This window comes from Palaemon carinicauda, chromosome 38 (genome assembly GCF_036898095.1).
Source record: "Palaemon carinicauda isolate YSFRI2023 chromosome 38, ASM3689809v2, whole genome shotgun sequence".
NCBI lineage: Eukaryota > Metazoa > Arthropoda > Malacostraca > Decapoda > Palaemonidae > Palaemon > Palaemon carinicauda.
The window spans coordinates 62,691,747-62,698,800 of record NC_090762.1 but is presented as its reverse complement, the minus strand read 5'-3'; positions in this window follow the sequence as shown (position 1 = coordinate 62,698,800).

Genomic DNA, 7,054 nt, shown 5'->3' with positions numbered 1-7,054 from the left:
TTAAAACTTCATTACTAGAGCTTACCCAATAAATTTGAGAGGTAATATATGTCATCGTCGTCGGCATGTACAGTATTTGTATCCAAATATCATGGTTTTTAGTCCCAATAGAAGGTTAAAGAGGAGAGGGTCATAGTAGGTTAATTATTGTTGGGGTGGTGTGCCTTATGGCTTGTAAGACAAATTAGTGTCCTGAATAATCAAGGGCATTGATCACACTGCATCGTGGGAGGTGGTTTTGGTTGTTGGTTGACTTACTCTTTATGCCCAATGTTGATGTAAGTGAACAGGTTGGCTTTTCAATTCTCTTCAAAAAAAGTCTGTGCCCTTTTTAACTTTGCTCCTCCACTCGTTCCTGTTGCTTGCTGAATCTTCGAAGGTGTTGGGGACTATGTTAGCTTCCTTGAGGGATTTCTCGAGTTGGTCATTGAATCAAAGCATACGGCGGCCACTTGGGCGATCACCTGTATTTACCTCGCTGAACAGTTTTTTTTTTTAATAGTCTTGTGTCCTCCATACACATCACATGGCTAGACTATCTTAGGTGGTGTTTCATGATCATGGCCTCAATGTTGGCGACACTGGCTCTTTCAAGGACTGCTGTATTGGACACGGTTGTTCCATTTGATTTTCATTATTGTTCGTTGTTTTTCTGGTGGAATTGTTCGTTTTTTTAGGTCCCTACTATAAAGGGTCAAGTATCACATGCATATAACATGGTAGATGATACTATAATGGCATTATATACCATCACCTTTGTGAATGGGTGGTTAGATCCTTGTTCATGAACACCCTGGTGGATAGCCTCCCATATGTAGTGTGGCCAGCCTTTAACCTGTTTTCAATCTCGTTGAAGGAAGTGCTTTAGGTGGAAAGGCTAATTCCCAAGTATGGGAAGTGTCTGACGCATTCAATGGTGGTTCCATCCTAGGTGATGTTAGTTACTGGTGGATTTTCCCCTTGGGTTTGGCCTTGTTAACTGTTAGGCCAAAACACGTGTAGGCAGCGTGGAAATTATTCACTGATACTTGGAGTTCTGCTTGGGTTTGGGCTACGACAGCATTGTCATCTGCATACTGTAGTTCCGTCATATTGATAATGTTGCACTGGGATTTGAGTCTGGCCAGTTTGAAAATTCCTCCATCTAATCTGTATTTTATCTTAACCTTCAGGTTGTTGGGGGGTACTTCATAGAGCATGGCAGCTAAGTGTATAAAGAGAATAGGGTCGGTGCCAGTACACATCCTTGTTCTAGTCTACGTTATTGGGAAGGGGCTGACAAGTTGCTTAGGTGGATTACTTTAGCTGTTGTCCCAGCATGTAGGACTGTTCATGTCAACAAAAGGCTCAGGGATTCCGAGGCGATTGAGGATGGATCCATGGCTGTTCTTGGTATGCTGTCATATGCTTTTTCAAGGTGGTAGAAAATTAGGAATATTTTTTGCTGTTCTTTTGATTTTTTCCCTGCAGTTGGCGAGCACAGAAAATCATGTCTATGGTTCCTCTAGATGGGTGGAAACCACACAATGATTCCAGCAGGATTGTTTCTCCTACATTTTATAATCTAATAGGATCCTTACCAAGACCTTCCCTGCAATTGACAGTAAGGATATCCCTCAATATTTCCCACATTCTCTTCTATATCGTTTTTTTTTTTTTTTTTTAAATGGCAACAAGGAGTGCCATTCCAGTCATTGGAGGCCTGTTTTCCTCCCATGATTTTAGTATAAGGGAGTGGAGACGTGTCTTCAGGACTAAATTGCCGTGGGTCAAAAGTTCAGTGGGAATGTTGACCGGTCCTGCAGCCTTCACTTGGCGTATTTGTTTTAAAGCTGCATTGAATTCTTGAAATGTAAGTGGTAGGGCCTTCCATAATTGGGGTGGATGTTTATGCACACTTTGGCACTTTGGAAGAAGTCTTGTTGAGCTGATGAGTTCTTGTACCGAAGGGTGTTGAAATGTTCTACCAAACGGTTCTGGATTTCTTTATCTTCCGTGAGGATGGTGTTGTCTGCTGCCGTAAGTGTCCCTGCAGCAAAGTGCTTTGGTCCAAAAATTTTCTTTGTACCTGCAAAGCTGCTTTTAAGGTCCCTACTGTCGGCAAAACCTTGTAGGTCTTGCGCCATTTGCTGCCACCTTTCATTTTATATTTCTTGAAGCCTGGCTTGACACTGTAACTGCTTGTTTACATTTAGCCTTCTTTAGGTGGGAATTAGGGTCTTGGTCGAGGGCTATTCAAGTTTTTCGTTTGGCGTTAATGGGAGACTTGATATCTTCATCGTTGTCGTCAAACCAGTCCTGGTGCTGTTTGCTCTCGTGGCAGGTTTACAGTTCTTGCAACTTCATTGATGGCATCTTGTAAGTTAGCCCATTTAGGTTTGATTGATGGTTCTTTGGCTGTTAGGTTCTGCTGCATTGCTGCTTGGAAAGCTTTAGAACTTTTAATTTACCAGTGTTGTATCTTCTTCAGGCTTTGTTTTGTTGGATGTTATGTGGCTTCCTTTTGATTAGTTTTAATTTTGTGATGAGCTGTCGTTGGTCTGTCCAAGTCATCGGCTCCAGGCATGCTCCTCGTCATCAAAACCTCTTTGTTGTGTTGTCTGACAATGGCAGTGTTCTGATCTAGGATGTTTTCAAATAGTCTTAAATTGATTTGGGAGTCTGAACTGCATGTTTGTGATGAACAGCACGTGTCCAGCACAAAAGCCACAAGGATGAGGAGGCCATTATCATTGCTGTTTCCCACGCCTTCCCTGCCGATTATGTTGTGCCAGAGTTCATGGTATCACTCCACTCTGGAGTTGAATCGTATTGAAGATGGTCCCCAGCTGAATTTGGGATATGGCAGTGTCAAGCTATTTGTAGAAGGCACCTATAACATGGTCTTCCCCATCCGGTGTTTGGGCGTACACTGATATTAGCATGAAGTGTTTTTTCAGGAGTACAGTAGTAGTCTTAGTGGGGCGATTCTTTCATTAATCACGTGTGGTGTTAGGTTATGGGCTTTTACTAATTGGGTCTTTATTGCAAAGCCAAAACCCTGGGAACAGTGGTCTTAAGGGTTTTACCCTTTCCAAAAGAGAATATACCCTGACACAACTTTTGTGATTTGGCCTTCGCTGAGCAGCCACAATGACCTTGGATCTAGAGAGTTCTCTCGAGACTACGCACATTTCATGCATCTAATTTGAGGTATGATTTACTATAATGATTCCTTCTTTCATGGCTGCATATACGGTGCAGCTGCCCAATGCCTGGGATGGTGTGAACACTGATGTTTAGCCCACCTTTCACAGGGACTTTCCCAGTTGGGGTGAGCAGCAGTACTCCCAATTATGCCTGCTCAGTCACAGGTGTTGGAACGAGTTCCTGTGTAGTCATGGTCACAGGGAAAGCAGCCATCACACTCCTGTTGCCAGTATACAGGTCTGGGCTGTTTTTCATCTACACCACATAGGAAGAAAAAGAAAATATGGAGGGCGTTAAGAAGACTGAAAAAGCCGTTTAGGGTGGAGAACACTTGCCAAAGCGATGCCCCACACACTGGCAACACACCTTCCTCCTGCGACACACTGGTGTGATGCGAGACTGTGGTGTGGGGTTGCATTGGTCTGCCGATAATTTAGTCCACCAGATCTCTCTTTTCAGCCAGACCAAGTGGCATGGTTTTGTTTCTTAGTTTTCCTTCTCCTGACAAGGCAGCAGAGGGAGTCTGATTATACCATCAGACAATCAGTCGCTTGCATGCATTCTATAATAGTTAATAATATTGCTGAAAAACAATGGATGTTGCCAATAAGACCGAGTTCCTAACCAAGCTATACTACTGTACAGTAATTAGTTCATTTTTTGTTTCTCAGGAAAAGTCCAAGTTTTTCAGATAGACTAATTACACTACTATACTTTTACTTACTAAACAGATCAAATATATCTACTGTATTTCTATTAAATCTAATCGATAAGAAATAGATTAAACCTATGATAAATAGTCACTCATGGACTTGGATAGCTGGCTGCAATCATCCATGGACAGGATGGGTGGGTGTAATTATTCATGAACTGGACTGGACAGATGCTGCAATCATCCATGAAATGGACAAGGTGGCTGCTACAATCATGTTTTGGAAAAGTGGTTACAATCATCTATAGGGATATGGCCTATTGATATCGTCTCTGCCTGGTGATTGCCAGACTGGGTTAGTGTCTGCAACCTCGCCATCCTTCTGAGCTAAGGATGGTGTTTGGGCCTCATGGTCTACCTGCAGAATCATCAGCAGCCCTAGCCTAGCTCTCTCCCTGGTCCTAGTTTGGGTGGAGAGGGGGCTTGGTCACTGATGATTTGTATATGTGGCGAGTCTGTAGGCCCGTCCTGCTTGCTAGGGCAACGTCACTCTGTCTTGCCTCTGCCATTCATGAGTGGCCTTTGACCATAGAGTGAAATAGACATGAGAGCTCGCACTACACTCCATGAAATTGATGGGTGCAATCATCCATGCAATGAAGTGGACACATGGCTGCAATCATATATGTAGAATGGAGAGGAGAGCTGGTTACAATCATCACAGTGCACCAGACATAAAAAGGTGCACTTGGAAGCTGGCTGCAATCATCCATGTACTTCAAGAGCTGGCTTAAATCATCCAGTAGATGTCAGCCCTCATCTAAGGCCCGGATAGGTGGCTGTAATCAAAAATAAAAATAAAGGGGTGGAAATTTACCCGCAAAAAGAGTTTGACTTCCACAGAGTTGACCTGAAAGGATGTCGGCTAAGTTTTCTGACCAAACCCTTAAAATATCTATATGGCTGGTTGTAATCATCAATTGACTGGACAGCTACATCCTCGTACTAGATAGGTGGCTGCAATCAATCCTATGCTGGAAAGACTAGATAGCTGGCTGTACTCATCCATTGATTGGACAGCTGGACATAATCATGCACGGACAGGACAGCTACACCCGTGGACTAGACAAGTGGCTGTACTTAAGGCTTTGACTGGGCAGATGATTGTAATCTATACATTGACTGGACAGGTGGCAACGATCATCTATATATTAGAATGTACAGGACTGATGGTTCCAATAATCTATGGATTGGACAGAGGTGGTTGAAACTGTTTTGCAATTTTCATGGGATAGACTGGCAGCCACATCATCTATGGTTTGGACCGACTGCAGCCTTCATCACTCGGCTATTAACTAGTTGCTGCATTCATCCATTTGCGATCATCCATGTACTGTAGTCTACTTTACAAACGGGTTACTGCACTCCTCCATAGACTGGACGTTATAGATTGCAGCAATCATCCATGTATTAGAATGCACAGGATTAATGGTTCTGATACTCTATGGACCAGACAGGTGGTGGCAATCATTCATGGAGTCGACAGGTGTTGGCAATAATCATCCAGAGACTGGACAGTTAGCTGCAAACATCCAATTAAAGGGCTTCCATAATCAATGAACTGAACATGTGGGTGAATTCATCCTTGAACTGGACAACGGGTTACAATCAACCATGGACTTGGCAGGTGATTGCCATCTTCAATGGAAAAGACAATTAGCTACAATCAACCACGGGCAATAGACAAGCCAGATGGCTACAATCAACCATGGACTTGACAGGTGGCTGCAATTCTCCCCCTGTAATGGACTAGAGAAGCAACTACAAACATCATGGTCAGGATCGAAGAAGTTGCTGCCATTATCCAATCCATGAACATGACATGTGTTATCACTCTGGACTGCAGAGCTGACTGCCATCATCCAAGGACTGGACATATAGCAGCAATCATCCATGGAATGGATAGGTGGCTGCAATTAAGTGTCAACTCGACAGATGGCTACCATCTACCATGGACTAGGAGGTGCCTGTAAAGAACTAAAAACTATACAAAATGACAGGTGGCTGCAATCATCCATGAACTGGACAGAAAAGGTCTGCAATCAGTTATAGACTGGATGGCACAAGTATTTACAATCATATATGGACTGTAATTGACAGGAAAACTGAAAACTCCATGTAATTGATAAGTGGCTGTAATCATCCATGGAATGGACTAGACACGTTGCTACAATCACACTTGGAGTAGAATGAACCAAGCAGCTGGCTACAATCATCAGTGTCCCAGGCATAGAAAGGTAATTGCCATTCCCCATGGATTGGACAGATGGTGGTCGGCATCCTCTGTGGGTTGGACAGGTGGTGGCCCCAATCCTCCGTGGACTGGACAGGTCGTGAATGCCATCCTCCATGGATTGGACAGTTGGTGGCCATCCTCCAAGGACTGGACAGGTGAGGGCCTTCATGCAGGTACTGGTTAAAAGTGGGGGGGGGGGTAGCTTGCCGTCATCCAGGGACTGGACAGAGGTGGCTTGCTGTCATCCAAGAACTGGACAGAGGTGGCTTGCCGTCATCCCGGGACTGGATAGAGGTGGCTGCCATCATCCATAGACTGAAGACAGGTAGCAGGGAGCATCTATTACACTGCAATCATCCACAAATTGGATGGGGCTGAATTCATTCCCGGGCTTAATAGGTCACTGCAATCGCACACGGAGTGGACACATATCCAATGTCATCCACTGAGTGGATTAGTGGCTGCCATCATTTGTGGGCTGGATAAGCTGCAAACATCCATGAAATGGGCAGGTGGCTACTATCTACCATGGACTAGGAGGTGCCTGTAAAGAACCATAAACTATATACAAAATGACAGGTGGCTGCAATCATCCATGAACTGGACAGAACAGGTCTGCAATCAACCATTAATTGGACAGAAAAGTTACTGCAATTGGCTATAGACTTGATGGCACAGGTTGTTACAATCATACATGGAGTGAAATTGACAGGAAAGCTGATTAATCTCCATGAAATTGCAAGTGGCTGTAATTATCCATGGAATGGACTGGACGGGTGGTGGCCAACATCTTCCATGCAATGAACGGGTGGTGGCTGGCATCCTTCACAGATTGGACAGGTGGGGGCCATCATGCATGAACTAGTCCAGGGGGGTGGGGGGGTTCATTCATTACTAAACAGGACAGGTGACTACAA